Consider the following 18,699-nt stretch of genomic DNA (forward strand, 5'->3'; position numbering starts at 1 on the left):
CGGAAACTACTACTGGTCTTCCAGGGAGCGATCAAAGCGTCGACTGTTTGAGACATTACTCCTGTATAGGAAAGTGCGCATGGTGACTGTTGTATTCAATCGCGATGCAATTTCTGTGTTTCATCAACACTCTGATAGTCCACAGATTACAGAATGCCACCAGATGTGCATCTGAAACTACTACTGGTCTTCCAGGGAATGATCAAAGCGTAGACTGTTTGAGACATTATTTCCATGGAAGAAATAGCACATGGTGACTGTTGTATTTAATCCCGATGCAATTTCTGTGTCTCATCAACACTCTGATAGTCCACAGATTACTGAATGCCTCCAGATGTGCATCGGAAACTACTAGTGGTCTTCCAGAGAACGATCAAAGCTTAGACTGTTTGAGACATTACTCCCGTGGAGGAAGTGCGCATGGTGGCTTTTGTATTCAATCCTCATGCAATTTGTTTATTTCATCAACACTCTGACAGTCCACAGATTACAGAATGCCTCCAGATGTGCATCAGAAACTACTTCTGGTCTTCCAGGGAACGATCAAAGCGTAGACTGTTTGACTCACTACTCCCATGGAGGAAAGTGCGCGTGGTGACTTTTACATTCAATCCCGTTGCAATTTCTGTGTTTCATCAACACTCTGATACTCCACAGATTACAGAATGCCTTAAGATGTGCATCGGAAACTACTACTGGTCTTCCAGGGAACGATCAAAGCGTCGACTGTTTGAGACATTACTCCTATGGAGGAAAGTGCGCATGGTGACTGTTGTATTTAATCCCGATGAAATTTCTGTGTTTCATCAACACTCTGATAGTACACAGATTACAGAATGCCTCCAGATGTGCATTGGAAACTAATACTGGTCTTCCAGGTAACGATCAAAGCGTAGACTGTTAGAGACATTACTCCCATGGAGGAAACTGCGCATGGTGACTGTTGTATTCAATCCCGATGCAATTTCTTTGTTTCATCAACACTCTGATAGTCCACACATTACAGAATACCTCAAGATGTGCATCGGAAACTACTACTGGTCTTCCAGGGAACGATCAAACAGTAGACTGTTTGAGACATTACTCCCGTGGAGGAAAGTGCGCATGGTGACTGTTGTATTCAATCCCGATTCAATTTGTGTATTTCATCAACGTCTCTGACAGTCCACAGATTACAGAATGCCTCCAGATGTGCATCGGAAACTACTTCTGGTCTTCCAGGGAACGATCAAAGCGTAGACTCTTTGACACACTACTCCCATGGAGGATTGTGCGCATGGTGACTGTTGTATTCAATCCCGATGCAATTTCAGTGTTTCATCAACACTCAGATAGTCCACAGGTTACTGAATGCCTCCAGATGTGCATTGGAAACTAATACTGGTCTTCCAGGGAACGATCACAGGATAAAATGTTAAAGACATTGCTCAAATGGAGGAAAGTGCGCATGGTGACTGTTGCATTCAATCCCGATGCAATTTCTGTGTTTCATCAACACTCTGATAGTCTACCAATTACACAATGCCACCAGATGTGCATCGGAAACTACTACTGGTCTTCCAGAGAACGATGAAAGCGTAGACTGTTTGAGACATTACTCACGTGGAGGAAAGTGCGCATGGTGACTGTTGTATTCAATCCCGATGCAATTTCTGTGTTTCATCAACACTCTGATAGTCCACAGATTACAGAATGAACCGGATGTGCATTGGAAACTACTACTGGTGTTCCAGGGAACGATCAAAGCGTAGACTGTTTGAGACATTACTCCCAAGGAGGAAAGTGCGCATGGTGACTGTTGTACTCAATCCCGATGCAATTTCTGTGTTTCATCAACACTCTGGTAGACCACAGATTACAGACTGAACCGGATGTGCATCGGAAACTACTACTGGTCTTCTAGGACACGATCAAAGCGTAGACTGTTTGAGACATTACTCCCGTGGAGAAAAGTGCGGATGGTGACTGTTGTATTCAATCCCTATCTAATTTCTCTGTTTCATCAACACTATGATAGTCTACAGTTTACAGAATGCCACCAGACGTGCATCGGAAGCTACTACTGGTCTCCCAGGGAATGATCAAAGCGTAGACTGTTTGAGACACTACTCTCATGGATGAAACTGCGCAAGGTGACTGTTGTATTCAATCCCGATGCAATTTTTTGTGTTTCATCAACACTCTGATAGTCCACAGATTACAGAATGCCTCCAGATGTGCATCTTAAACTACTACTTCTCTTCCAGGGTATGATCAAAGCGTAGACTGTTTGAGACATTACTCCCATGGAGGAAAGTGCGCATGGTGACTGGTGTATTCAATCCAGATGCAATTTCGGTGTTTCATCAACACTCTAATAGTCCACAGATTACAGAATGCCACCAGACGTGCAGGAGAAACTACTACTGGTCTTCCAGGGAACGATGAAAGCGTAGACTGTTTGAGACACTACTCTCATGGAAGAAAGTGCGCAAGGTGACTGTTGTATTCAATCCCGAAGCTATTTCTGTGTTTGATCAACACTCTGATAGTCCACAGATTACAGCATGGCTCCAGATGTGAATCGGAAACTACTACTGGTCCTCCAGGGAACGATCAAAGCGTAGACTGTTTGAGACATTACTCCCAAGGAGGAAAGTGGGCATGGTGACTGTTGTATTCAATCCCGATGCGGTATCTGTGTTTCATCAACACTCTGATAGTCCACAGATTACAGAGTGCCTCCAGATGTGCATCGGAAACTAATACTGGTCTTCCAGGGAGCGATCAAAGCGTAGACTGTTTGAGACATTACTAACATGGAGGCAAGAGCGCTTGGTGACTGTTGTATTCAATCTCGATGCTATTTCTGTGTGTCATCAACACTCTGATAGTCCACAGATTACAGATTGCATCCAGATTTGCATCGGAAACTACTACTGGTCTTCCAGGGAACGATCAAAGCGTAGACTATTTGAGACATTACTCCCATGGAGGAAAGTGCGCATGGTGACTGTTGTATTCAATCCCGATGCAATTTCTGTGTTTCATCAACACTTTGAAGGTCCACAGATTACAAAATGCATCCAGATGTGCATCGGAAACTACTACTGGTCTTCCAGGGAACCATCGAAGCGTAGACTATTTGAGACATTACTTCCATGGAGGAAAGTGCACATGGTGTCTATTGTATTCAATCCCGATGCAATTTCTGTGTTTCATCAACACTCTGATAGTCCACAGATTAAGGAATGCTACCAGATGTGCATCGGAAACTAACACTGGTCTTAGAGGGAACGATCAAAGCGTCGACTGTTTGGGACATTACTCCCGTGGAGGAAAGTGCGGATGGTGACTGTTGTATTCAATCCCTATCTAATTTCTCTGTTTCATCAACACTATGATAGTCTACAGATTACAGAATGCCACCAGACGTGCATCGGAAGCTACTACTGGTCTCCCAGGGAATGATCAAAGCGTAGACTGTTTGAGACACTACTCTCATGGATGAAACTGCGCATGGTGACTGTTGTATTCAATCCCGAAGCAATTTCTGTGTTTCATCAACACTCTGATAGTCCACAGATTGCAGCATGCCTCCAGACGTGAATCGGAAACTACTACTGGTCCTCCAGGCAACGATCAAAGCGTAGACTGTTTGAGACATTACTCCCAAGGAGGAAAGTGGGCATGGTGACTGTTGTATTCTATCCCGATGCGGTATCTGTGTTTCATCTACACTCTGATAGTCCACAGATTACAGAGTGCCTCCAGATGTGCATCGGAAACTAATACTTGTCTTCCAGGGAGCGATCAAAGCGTAGACTGTTTGAGACATTACTAACATGGAGGCAAGAGAGCTTGGTGATTGTTGTATTCAATCCCGGTGCAATTTCTGTGTTTCATCAACACTCTGATAATCCACAGATTACAGAATGCATCCAGATTTGCATCGGAAACTACTACTGGTCTTCCAGGGAACGATCAAAGCGTAGACTATTTGAGACATTACTCCCATGGAGGAAAGTGCGCATGGTGACTGTTGTATTCAATCCCGATGCAATTTCTGTGTATCATCAACACTCTGATAGTCCACAGATTACAGAATGAACCGGATGTGCATTGGAAACTACAACTGGTCTTCCAGGGAACGATCAAAGCGTAGACTGTTTGAGACATTAGTCCCGTGGAGGAAAGTGCGGATGGTGACTGTTGAATTCAATCCCGATGCAATTTCTGTGTTTCATCAAAACTCTGATATTCCACAGATTACTGAGTGCCACCAGACTTGAATCGGAAACTACTACTGGTCGTCCAGGGAACGATCAAAACGTAGACTGTTTGAGACACTACTCTCACGGATAAAAGTGCGCATGGTGACTGTTGTATTCAATCCCAGTTCAATTCTTCGTGTTTCATCAACACTCTGATAGTCCACAGATTACAGAATGCCTGCAGATGAGCATCGGAAACTACTACTAGTTTTCCAGGGAACGATCAAAGTGTAGACTCTTTGAGACATTACTCCTGTGGAGGAAAGTGCGCATGGTGACTGTTGTATTCAATCTCGATGCATTTTCGGTGTTTCATCAACACTCTGATAGTCCACAGATAACAGATTGCCACCAGACGTGCATCGGAAACTACTACTGGTCTTCCTGGGAACGATCAAAGCGTAGACTGTTTGAGACATTACTCCCATGGAGGAATGAGCGCATGGTGACTGTTGTATTCAATCCCGATCCAATTTCTGTGTTTCATCAACACTCTGATAGTCCACAGATTACAGAATGCCACCAGATGTGCATCGGAAACTACTACTGGTCTTCCTGGGAACGATCAAAGCGTAGACTGTTTGAGACATTACTCCCATGGAGGAATGAGCGCATGGTGACTGTTGTATTCAGTCCCGATGCGATTTCTCTGTTTCATCAACACTCTGATAGTCCACAGATTACAGAATGCCTCCAGATGTGCATCGGAAACTACTAGTGGTCTTCCAGAGAACGATCTAAGAGTCCACTGTTAGAGACATTACTCCCATGGAGGAAAGTGCGCATGGTGATTGTTGTATTTTATCCCGTTGCAATTTCTGTGTTTCATCAACACTCTGATAGTCCACAGATTACAGAATGCCTTCAGCAGTGCATCGGAAACTACTACTAGTCTTCCAGGGAACGATCAAAGCGTAGACTGTTTGAGACATTACTCCCAAGGAGGAAAGTGCGCATGGTGACTGTTGTACTCAATCCCGATGCAATTTCTGTGTTTCATCAACACTCTGATAGACCACAGATTACAGACTGAACCGGATGTGCATCGGAAACTACTACTGGTCTTCTAGGACACGATCAAAGCGTAGACTGTTTGAGACATTACTCCCGTGGAGAAAAGTGCGGATGGTGACTGTTGTATTCAATCCCTATCTAATTTCTCTGTTTCATCAACACTATGATAGTCTACAGTTTACAGAATGCCACCAGACGTGCATCGGAAGCTACTACTGGTCTCCCAGGGAATGATCAAAGCGTAGACTGTTTGAGACACTACTCTCATGGATGAAACTGCGCAAGGTGACTGTTGTATTCAATCCCGATGCAATTTTTTGTGTTTCATCAACACTCTGATAGTCCACAGATTACAGAATGCCTCCAGATGTGCATCTTAAACTACTACTTCTCTTCCAGGGTATGATCAAAGCGTAGACTGTTTGAGACATTACTCCCATGGAGGAAAGTGCGCATGGTGACTGGTGTATTCAATCCAGATGCAATTTCGGTGTTTCATCAACACTCTAATAGTCCACAGATTGCAGAATGCCACCAGACGTGCAGGAGAAACTACTACTGGTCTTCCAGGGAACGATGAAAGCGTAGACTGTTTGAGACACTACTCTCATGGAAGAAAGTGCGCATGGTGACTGTTGTATTCAATCCCGAAGCTATTTCTGTGTTTGATCAACACTCTGATAGTCGACAGATTACAGCATGGCTCCAGATGTGAATCGGAAACTACTACTGGTCCTCCAGGGAACGATCAAAGCGTAGACTGTTTGAGACATTACTCCCAAGGAGGAAAGTGGGCATGGTGACTGTTGTATTCAATCCCGATGCGGTATCTGTGTTTCATCAACACTCTGATAGTCCACAGATTACAGAGTGCCTCCAGATGTGCATCGGAAACTAATACTGGTCTTCCAGGGAGCGATCAAAGCGTAGACTGTTTGAGACATTACTAACATGGAGGCAAGAGCGCGTGGTGACTGCTGTATTCAATCTCGATGCTATTTCTGTGTGTCATCAACACTCTGATAGTCCACAGATTACAGATTGCATCCAGATTTGCACCGGAAACTACTACTGGTCTTCCAGGGAACGATCAAAGCGTAGACTATTTGAGACATTACTCCCATGGAGGAAAGTGCGCATGGTGACTGTTGTATTCAATCCCGATGCAATTTCTGTGTTTCATCAACACTTTGAAGGTCCACAGATTACAAAATGCATCCAGATGTGCATCGGAAACTACTACTGGTCTTCCAGGGAACCATCGAAGCGTAGACTATTTGAGACATTACTTCCATGGAGGAAAGTGCACATTGTGTCTGTTGTATTCAATCCCGATGCAATTTCTGTGTTTCATCAACACTCTGATAGTCCACAGATTAAGGAATGCTACCAGATGTGCATCGGAAACTACTACTGGTCTTAGAGGGAACGATCAAAGCGTCGACTGTTTGAGACATTACTCCTGTGGAGGAAAGTGCGCATGGTGACTTTTGTATTCAATCCCGATGCAATTTCTGTGTATCATCAACACTCTGATAGTCCACAGATTACAGAATGAACCGGATGTGCATTGGAAACTACAACTGGTCTTCCAGGGAACGATCAAAGCGTAGACTGTTTGAGACATTAGTCCCGTGGAGGAAAGTGCGGATGGTGACTGTTGAATTCAATCCCGATGCAATTTCTGTGTTTCATCAAAACTCTGATATTCCACAGATTACTGAATGCCACCAGACTTGAATCGGAAACTACTACTGGTCTTCCAGGGAACGATCAAAACGTAGACTGTTTGAGACACTACTCTCACGGATAAAAGTGCGCATGGTGACTGTTGTATTCAATCCCAGTTCAATTCTTCGTGTTTCATCAACACTCTGATAGTCCACAGATTACAGAATGCCTGCAGATGAGCATCGGAAACTACTACTAGTTTTCCAGGGAACGATCAAAGTGTAGACTCTTTGAGACATTACTCCTGTGGAGGAAAGTGCGCATGGTGACTGTTGTATTCAATCTCGATGCATTTTCGGTGTTTCATCAACACTCTGATAGTCCACAGATAACAGATTGCCACCAGACGTGCATCGGAAACTACTACTGGTCTTCCTGGGAACGATCAAAGCGTAGACTGTTTGAGACATTACTCCCATGGAGGAATGAGCGCATGGTGACTGTTGTATTCAATCCCGATCCAATTTCTGTGTTTCATCAACACTCTGATAGTCCACAGATTACAGAATGCCACCAGATGTGCATCGGAAACTACTACTGGTCTTCCTGGGAACGATCAAAGCGTAGACTGTTTGAGACATTACTCCATTGGAGGAATGAGCGCATGGTGACTGTTGTATTCAGTCCCGATGCGATTTCTCTGTTTCATCAACACTCTGATAGTCCACAGATTACAGAATGCCTCCAGATGTGCATCGGAAACTACTAGTGGTCTTCCAGAGAACGATCTAAGAGTCCACTGTTAGAGACATTACTCCCATGGAGGAAAGTGCGCATGGTGATTGTTGTATTTTATCCCGTTGCAATTTCTGTGTTTCATCAACACTCTGATAGTCCACAGATTACAGAATGCCTTCAGAAGTGCATCGGAAACTACTACTAGTCTTAGAGGGAACGATCAAAGCGTAGACTGTTTGAGACATTACTCCCAAGGAGGAAAGTGCGCATGGTGACTGTTGTACTCAATCCCGATGTAATTTCTGTGTTTCATCAACACTCTGATAGACCACAGATTACAGACTGAACCGGATGTGCATCGGAAACTACTACTGGTCTTCTAGGACACGATCAAAGCGTAGACTGTTTGAGACATTACTCCCGTGGAGAAAAGTGCGGATGGTGACTGTTGTATTCAATCCCTATCTAATTTCTCTGTTTCATCAACACTATGATAGTCTACAGTTTACAGAATGCCACCAGACGTGCATCGGAAGCTACTACTGGTCTCCCAGGGAATGATCAAAGCGTAGACTGTTTGAGACACTACTCTCATGGATGAAACTGCGCAAGGTGACTGTTGTATTCAATCCCGATGCAATTTTTTGTGTTTCATCAACACTCTGATAGTCCACAGATTACAGAATGCCTCCAGATGTGCATCTTAAACTACTACTTCTCTTCCAGGGTATGATCAAAGCGTAGACTGTTTGAGACATTACTCCCATGGAGGAAAGTGCGCATGGTGACTGGTGTATTCAATCCAGATGCAATTTCGGTGTTTCATCAACACTCTAATAGTCCACAGATTACAGAATGCCACCAGACGTGCAGGAGAAACTACTACTGGTCTTCCAGGGAACGATGAAAGCGTAGACTGTTTGAGACACTACTCTCATGGAAGAAAGTGCGCATGGTGACTGTTGTATTCAATCCCGAAGCTATTTCTATGTTTGATCAACACTCTGATAGTCCACAGATTACAGCATGGCTCCAGATGTGAATCGGAAACTACTACTGGTCCTCCAGGGAACGATCAAAGCGTAGACTGGTGGAGACATTACTCCCATGGAGGAAAGTGGGCATGGTGACTGTTGTATTCAAACTCGATGCTATTTCTGTGTGTCATCAACACTCTGATAGTCCACAGATTACAGATTGCATCCAGATTTGCATCGGAAACTACTACTGGTCTTCCAGGGAACGATCAAAGCGTAGACTATTTGAGACATTACTCCCATGGAGCAAAGTGCGCATGGTGACTGTTGTATTCAATCCCGATGCAATTTCTGTGTTTCATCAACACTTTGAAGGTCCACAGATTACAAAATGCATCCAGATGTGCATCGGAAACTACTACTGGTCTTCCAGGGAACCATCGAAGCGTAGACTATTTGAGACATTACTTCCATGGAGGAAAGTGCACATGGTGTCTATTGTATTCAATCCCGATGCAATTTCTGTGTTTCATCAACACTCTGATAGTCCACAGATTAAGGAATGCTACCAGATGTGCATCGGAAACTAACACTGGTCTTAGAGGGAACGATCAAAGCGTCGACTGTTTGGGACATTACTCCCGTGGAGGAAAGTGCGGATGGTGACTGTTGTATTCAATCCCTATCTAATTTCTCTGTTTCATCAACACTATGATAGTCTACAGATTACAGAATGCCACCAGACGTGCATCGGAAGCTACTACTGGTCTCCCAGGGAATGATCAAAGCGTAGACTGTTTGAGACACTACTCTCATGGATGAAACTGCGCATGGTGACTGTTGTATTCAATCCCGAAGCAATTTCTGTGTTTCATCAACACTCTGATAGTCCACAGATTGCAGCATGCCTCCAGACGTGAATCGGAAACTACTACTGGTCCTCCTGGGAACGATCAAAGCGTAGACTGTTTGAGACATTACTCCCAAGGAGGAAAGTGGGCATGGTGACTGTTGTATTCTATCCCGATGCGGTATCTGTGTTTCATCTACACTCTGATAGTCCACAGATTACAGAGTGCCTCCAGATGTGCATCGGAAACTAATACTTGTCTTCCAGGGAGCGATCAAAGCGTAGACTGTTTGAGACATTACTAACATGGAGACAAGAGAGCTTGGTGATTGTTGTATTCAATCCCGGTGCAATTTCTGTGTTTCATCAACACTCTGATAATCCACAGATTACAGAATGCATCCAGATTTGCATCCGAAACTACTACTGGTCTTCCAGGGAACGATCAAAGCGTAGACTATTTGAGACATTACTCCCATGGAGGAAAGTGCGCATGGTGACTGTTGTATTCAATCCCGATGCAATTTCTGTGTTTCATCAACACTTTGAAGGTCCACAGATTACAAAATGCATCCAGATGTGCATCGGAAACTACTACTGGTCTTCCAGGGAACCATCGAAGCGTAGACTATTTGAGACATTACTTCCATGGAGGAAAGTGCACATTGTGTCTGTTGTATTCAATCCCGATGCAATTTCTGTGTTTCATCAACACTCTGATAGTCCACAGATTAAGGAATGCTACCAGATGTGCATCGGAAACTACTACTGGTCTTAGAGGGAACGATCAAAGCGTCGACTGTTTGAGACATTACTCCTGTGGAGGAAAGTGCGCATGGTGACTTTTGTATTCAATCCCGATGCAATTTCTGTGTATCATCAACACTCTGATAGTCCACAGATTACAGAATGAACCGGATGTGCACTGGAAACTACAACTGGTCTTCCAGGGAACGATCAAAGCGTAGACTGTTTGAGACATTAGTCCCGTGGAGGAAAGTGCGGATGGTGACTGTTGAATTCAATCCCGATGCAATTTCTGTGTTTCATCAAAACTCTGATATTCCACAGATTACTGAATGCCACCAGACTTGAATCGGAAACTACTACTGGTCTTCCAGGGAACGATCAAAACGTAGACTGTTTGAGACACTACTCTCACGGATAAAAGTGCGCATGGTGACTGTTGTATTCAATCCCAGTTCAATTCTTCGTGTTTCATCAACACTCTAATAGTCCACAGATTACAGAATGCCTGCAGATGAGCATCGGAAACTACTACTAGTTTTCCAGGGAACGATCAAAGTGTAGACTCTTTGAGACATTACTCCTGTGGAGGAAAGTGCGCATGGTGACTGTTGTATTCAATCTCGATGCATTTTCGGTGTTTCATCAACACTCTGATAGTCCACAGATAACAGATTGCCACCAGACGTGCATCGGAAACTACTACTGGTCTTCCTGGGAACGATCAAAGCGTAGACTGTTTGAGACATTACTCCCATGGAGGAATGAGCGCATGGTGACTGTTGTATTCAATCCCGATCCAATTTCTGTGTTTCATCAACACTCTGATAGTCCACAGATTACAGAATGCCACCAGATGTGCATCGGAAACTACTACTGGTCTTCCTGGGAACGATCAAAGCGTAGACTGTTTGAGACATTACTCCCATGGAGGAATGAGCGCATGGTGACTGTTGTATTCAGTCCCGATGCGATTTCTGTGTTTCATCAACACTCTGATAGTCCACAGATTACAGAATGCCTCCAGATGTGCATCGGAAACTACTAGTGGTCTTCCAGAGAACGATCTAAGAGTCCACTGTTAGAGACATTACTCCCATGGAGGAAAGTGCGCATGGTGATTGTTGTATTTTATCCCGTTGCAATTTCTGTGTTTCATCAACACTCTGATAGTCCACAGATTACAGAATGCCTTCAGAAGTGCATCGGAAACTACTACTAGTCTTCCAGGGAACGATCAAAGCGTAGACTGTTTGAGACATTACTCCCATGGAGGAAAGTGCGCGTGGTGACTGTTGTAATCAGTCCCGATGCAATTTCTGTGTTTCATCAACACTCTGATAGTCCACAGATTACAGAATGCCACCAGAAGTGCATCGGAAACTACTACTGGTCTTCCTGGGAACGATCAAAGTGTAGACTGTTTGAGACATAACTCCCGTGGAGGAAAGTCCGCATGGTGACTTTTGTATTCAATCCCGATGCAAGTTGTTTAATTCATCAACACTCTGACAGTCCACAGATTACAGAATGCCTCCAGATGTGCATCAGAAACTACTTCTGGTCTTCCAGGGAACGATCAAAGCGTAGACTGTTTGAGACACTACTCTCATTGATGAAAGTGCGCATGGTGACTGTTTTATTCAATCCCAATTCAATTTTTTGTGTTTCATTAACACTCTGATAGTCCACAGATTACAGAATGCCTCCAGATGAGATCGGAAACTACTACTGGTCTTCCAGGGAACGATCAAAGCGTAGACTCTTTGAGACATTACTCCTGTGGATGAAACTGCGCATGGTGACTGTTGTATCCAATCTCGATGCAATTACTGTGTTTTATCAACACTCTGTTAGTCCACAGATTACAGAATGCCTCCAGATGTGCATCAGAAACTACTACTGGTCCTCCAGGGAACGATCAAAGCGTAGACTGTTTGAGACATTACTCCCATGGAGGAAAGCGCGCATGGTGGCTGTTGTATTCAATCCCGATGCAAATTCTGTGTTTCGTCAACAATCTGATAGTCTACAGATTAAGGAATGCCACCAGATGTGCGTAGGAAACTACTACTGGTCATCCAGGGAGCGATCAAAGCGTCGACTGTTTGAGACATTACTCCTGTGAAGGATAGTCCGCATGGTGACTGTTGTATTTAATCCCGATGAAATTTCTGTGTTTCATCAACACTCTGATAGTCCACAGATTACAGAATGCCACCAGACGTGCATCGGAAACTACTACTGATCTTCCAGGGAACGATCAAAGCGTAGACTGTTTGAGACATAAGTCCCGTGGAGGAAAGTGCGCATGGTGACTTTTGTATTCAATCCCGATGCAATTTGTTTATTCATCAACACTCTGACAGTCCACAGATTACAGAATGCCTCCAGATGTGCATCAGAAACTACTTCTGGTCTTCCCAGGAACGATCAAAGCGTAGACTGTTTAACACACTACTCCCATGGAGGAAAGTGCGCATGGTGACTGTTGCATTCAATACCGATGCAATTTCTGTGTTTCGTCAACACTCTGATACTCCGCAGATTACAGAATGCCTCCAGATGTGCATCGGAAACTACTACTGGTCTTCCAGGGAACGATCAAAGCGTAGACTGTTTGAGACATTACTTCCGTGGAGGAAAGTGCGCATGGTGACTGTTGTATTCAATCCCGATGGAATTTCTGTATTTCATCGACACCCACACAATCCAAAGATTACAGAATGCCTCCAGATGTGCATCGGAAACTACTTCTGGTCTTCCAGGGAACGATCAAAGCGTAGACTGTTTGACACACTACTCCCATGGAGGGATGTGCGCATGGTGACTGTTGTATTCAATCCCGATGCAATCTCTGTGTTTCATCAACACTCTGATAGTCCACAGATTACAGATTGCCTCCAGATGTGCATCGGGAATTAATACTGGTCTTCCAGGGAACGATCAAAGCGTAGACTGTTTGAGACATTACTCCCATGGAGGAAAGTTCGCATGGTAACTGTGGTATTTAATTCCGATGAAATGTCGGTGTTCATCAACACTCTGATATTCCACAGATTACAGAATGCCTCCAGATGTGCATTGGAAACTACTACTGGTCTTCCAGGGAACGATCACAGGGTAAAATGTTAGAGACATTACTACCATGGAGGAAAGTGCGCATGGTGACTGTTGTATTCAATCCCAATGCAATTTCTGTGTTTCATCAACACACTGATAGTCCACAGATTACAGAATGCCTCCAGATGTGCATCGGAAATTACCACTGGTCTTCCAGGGAACGATCAGAGCGTAGACAGTTTGAGACATTACTCCCATGGAGGAAAGTGCGCATGGTAACTGTTGTATTTCATCCCGATGAAATTTCGGTGTTCATCAACACTCTGATAGACCACAGATTACAGAATGCCTCCAGATGAGCATTGGAAACTACTACTGGTCTTCCAGGGAACGATCACAGGGAAAAATGTTAGAGACATCACTACCATGGAGGAAAGTGCGCATGGTGACTGTTGTACTCAATCCTGATGCAATTTCTGTGTTTCATCAACACTCTGATAGTCTACAAATTACACAATACCACCAGATGTGCATCGGTAACTACTACTGGTCTTCCAGGGAACGATCAAAGTGTAGACTGTTTGAGACATTACTCCCGTGGAGGAAAGTGCGCATGGTGACTGTTGTATTCAATTCAGATGCAATTCATGTGTTTCATCAACACTCTGATAGTCCACAGATTACAGAATGAACCGGATGTGCATCGGAAACTACTACTGGTATTCCAGGGAACGATCAAAGCGTAGACTGTTTCAGACATTACTCCCATGGAGGCAAGTGCGCATGGTGACTGTTGTAATCAATCCCGATGCAATTTCTGTGTTTCATCAACACTCTCATAGTCCACAGATTACAGAATGAACAGGATGTGCATCGGAAACTACTACTGGTCTTCAAGGGAACGATCAAAGCGTAGACTGCTTGAGACATTACTCCCGTGGAGGAAAGTGCGGATGGTGATTGTTGTATTCAATCCCTATCTAATTTCTCTGTTTCATGAACACTCTGATAGTCCACAGATTACAGAATGCCACCAGACGTGCATCGGAAACTACTACCGGTCTTCCAGGGAACGATAAAAGCGTAGACTGTTTGAGACACTACTCTCATGGTTGAAACTGCGCATGGTGACTGTTGTATTCAATCCCGTTGCAATTTTTTGTGTTTCATCAACACACTGATAGTCCACAGATTACAGAATGCCTCCAGATGTGCATCTTAAACTACTACTGCTCTTCCAGGGTACGATCAAAGCGTAGACTGTTTGAGACATTACTCCCATGGAGGAAAGTGCGCATGGTGTCTGTGGTATTCAATCCCGATGCAATTTCGGTGTTTCATCAACACTCTGATAGTCCACAGATTACAGAATGCCACCAGACGTGCATCGGAAACTACTACCGGTCTTCCAGGGAACGACCAAAGCGTAGACTGTTTGAGACATTAGTCCCATGGAGGAAAGTGGGCATGGTTACTGTTGTATTCTATCCCGATGCAATATCTGTAATTCATCAACACTCTGATAGTCCACAGATTACAGAATGCCTCCAGATGTGCATCGGAAACTACCACTGGTCTTCCAGGGAATGATCAAATCGTAGACTGTTTGAGACATTACTAACATGGGGGCAAGTGCGCATGGTGACTGTTGTATTCAATCCCGATGCAATTTCTGTGTTTCATCAACACTTTGAAGGTCCACAGATTACAAAATGCATCCAGATGTGCATTGGAAACTACTACTGGCCTTCCAGGGAACGATCAAGGCGTAGACTATTTGAGACATTACACCCATGGAGGAAAGTGCGCATGGAGACTGTTGTATTGAATCCCGACGCAGTCTCTGTGTTTCATGAACACTCAACTTGTCCACAGATTTCATGATGCCTCCATATGTGCATCGGAATCTACAGCTGGTCTTCAGGGAACGATCAAAGCGTAGACTGTTTGAGACATTACTCCCATGGAGGAAAGTGCTCATGGTGACTTTGGTATTCAATCCTGATATTATTTCTGTGTTTCATCAACACTCTGATTGTCCACAGATTACAGAATGCCACCAGATGTGCATAGGAAACTACCACTGGTCTTCCAGGGAGCGATCAACGCGTAGACTGTTTGAGACATTACTAACATGGAGGCAAGTGCGCATGGTGACTGTTGTATTCAATCCCGATGCATTTTCTTTGTTTCATCAACACTCTGATAGTCCACACATTACAGAATACCTCCAGATGTGCATCGGAAACTACTACTGGTCTACCAGGGAACGATCAAAGCGTAGACTGTTTGAGACATTACTCCCGTGGAGGAAAGTGCGCATGGTGACTGTTGTATTCAATCCCGATGCAATTTGTGTATTTCATCAACACTCACACAGTCCATAGATCACAGAATGTCTCCAGATGTGCATCGGAAACTACTTCTGGTCTTCCAGGGAACGATCAAAGCGTAGACTGTTTGACACAATACTCCCATGGAGGGATGTGCGCATGGTGACTGTTGTATTCAATCCCAATGCAATTTCTGTGTTTCATCAACACACTGATAGTCCACAGATTACAGAATGCCTCCAGATGTGCATCGTAAATTACCACTGGTCTTCCAGGGAACGATCAAAGCGTAGACTGTTTGAGACATTACTCCCATGGAGGAAAGTGCGCATGGTAATTGTTGTATTTCATCCCGATGAAATTTCGGTGTTCATCAACACTCTGATAGTCCACAGATTACAGAATGCCTCCAGATGAGCATTGGAAACTACTACAGGTCTTCCAGGGAACGATCACAGGGAAAAATGTTAGAGCCATCACTACCATGGAGGAAAGTGCGCATGGTGACTGTTGTATTCAATCCTGATGCAATTTCTGTGTTTCATCAACACTCTGATAGTCTACAAATTACACAATACCACCAGATGTGCATCGGTAACTACTACTGGTCTTCCAGGGAACGATCAAAGCGTAGACTGTTTGAGACATTACTCCCGTGGAGGAAAGTGCGCATGGTGACTGTTGTATTCAATTCAGATGCAATTCCTGTGTTTCATCAACACTCTGATAGTCCACAGATTACAGAATGAACCGGATGTGCATCGGAAACTACTACTGGTCTTCCAGGGAACGATCAAAGCGTAGACTGTTTCAGACATTACTCCCATGGAGGCAAGTGCGCATGGTGACTGTTGTAATCAATCCCGTGCAATTTCTGTGTTTCATCAACACTCTCATAGTCCACAGATTACAGAATGAACAGGATGTGCATCGGAAAGTACTACTGGTCTTCAAGGGAACGATCAAAGCGTAGACTGCTTGAGACATTACTCGCGTGGGGGAAAGTGCGGATGGTTACTGTTGTATTCGATCCCTATCTAATTTCTCTGTTTCATGAACACTCTGATAGTCCACAGATTACTGAATGCCACCAGACGTGCATCGGAAACTACTACTGGTCTTCCAGGGAATGATCAAAGCGTAGACTCTTTGAGACACTACTCTCATGGTTGAAACTGCGCATGGTGACTGTTGTATTCAATCCCGATGCAATTTCGGTGTTTCATCAACACACTGATAGTCCACAGATTACAGAATGCCACCAGACGTGCATCGGAAACTACTACCGGTCTTCCAGGGAACGATCAAAGCGTAGACTGTTTGAGACACTACTCTCATGGAAGAAAGTGCGCATGGAGACTGTTGTATTCAATCCCGAAGCAATTTCTGTATTTGATCAACACTCTGATAGTCCACATATTACAGAATGCCTCCAGATGTGAATCGAAAACTACTACTGGTCCTCCAGGGAACGACCAAAGCGTAGACTGTTTGAGACATTACTCCCATGGAGGAAAGTGGGCATGGTTACTGTTGTATTCTATCCCGATGCAATATCTGTGTTTCATCAACACTCTGATAGTCCACAGATTACAGAATGCCTCCAGATGTGCATCGGAAACTACCACTGGTCTTCCAGGGAATGATCAAAGCGTAGACTGTCTGAGACATTACTAACATGGGCTCAAGTGCGCATGGTGACTGTTGTATTCAATCCCGATGTAATTTCTTTGTTTCATCAACACTTTGAAGGTCCACAGATTACAGAATGCATCCAGATGTGCATTGGAAACTACTACTGGCCTTCCAGGGAACGACCAAGGCGTAGACTATTTGAGACATTACTCCCATGGAGGAAAGTGCGCATGGAGACTGTCGTATTCAATCCCGACGCAGTCTCTGTGTTTCATGAACACTCAACTTGTCCACAGATTTCATAATGCCTCCATATGTGCATCGGAATCTACAGCTGGTCTTCCAGGGAACGATCAAAGCGTAGACTGTTTGAGACATTACTCCTATGGATGGAAGTGCGCATGGTGACTGTTGTATTCAATCCCGATGCAATTTCTGTGTTTCATCAACACTCTGATAGTCCACAGATTAAGGAATGCTACCAGATGTGCATCGGAAACTACTACTGGTCTTAGAGGGAACGATCAAAGCGTCGACTGTTTGAAACATTACTCCTGTGGAGGAAAGTGCGCATGGTGACTTTTGTATTCAATCCCGATGCAATTTCTGTGTATCATCAACACTCTGATAGTCCACAGATTACAGAATGAACCGGATGTGCATTGGAAACTACAACTGGTCTTCCAGGGAACGATCAAAGCGTAGACTGTTTGAGACATTAGTCCCGTGGAGGAAAGTGCGGATGGTGACTGTTGAATTCAATCCCGATGCAATTTCTGTGTTTCATCAAAACTCTGATATTCCACAGATTACTGAATGCCACCAGACTTGAATCGGAAACTACTACTGGTCTTCCAGGGAACGATCAAAACGTAGACTGTTTGAGACTCTACTCTCACGGATAAAAGTGCGCATGGTGACTGTTGTATTCAATCCCAGTTCAATTCTTCGTGTTTCATCAACACTCTGATAGTCCACAGATTACAGAATGCCTGCAGATGAGCATCGGAAACTACTACTAGTTTTCCAGGGAACGATCAAAGTGTAGACTCTTTGAGACATTACTCCTGTGGAGGAAAGTGCGCATGGTGACTGTTGTATTCAATCTCGATGCATTTTCGGTGTTTCATCAACACTCTGATAGTCCACAGATAACAGATTGCCACCAGACGTGCATCGGAACCTACTACTGGTCTTCCAGGGAACGATCAAAGCGTAGACTCTTTGAGACACTACTCTCAAGGAAGAATGTGCGCATGGTGACTGTTGTATTCAATTCCGATGCAATATCTGTGTTTCATCAACACTCTGTTAGTCCACAGATAACAGAATGCCTCCAGATGTGCATCAGAAACTACTACTGGTCCTCCAGGGAACGATCAAAGCGTAGACTGTTTGAGACATTACTCCCATGGAGG

This window comes from Schistocerca gregaria, chromosome 10 (assembly GCF_023897955.1).
Source record: "Schistocerca gregaria isolate iqSchGreg1 chromosome 10, iqSchGreg1.2, whole genome shotgun sequence".
Taxonomy (NCBI): domain Eukaryota; kingdom Metazoa; phylum Arthropoda; class Insecta; order Orthoptera; family Acrididae; genus Schistocerca; species Schistocerca gregaria.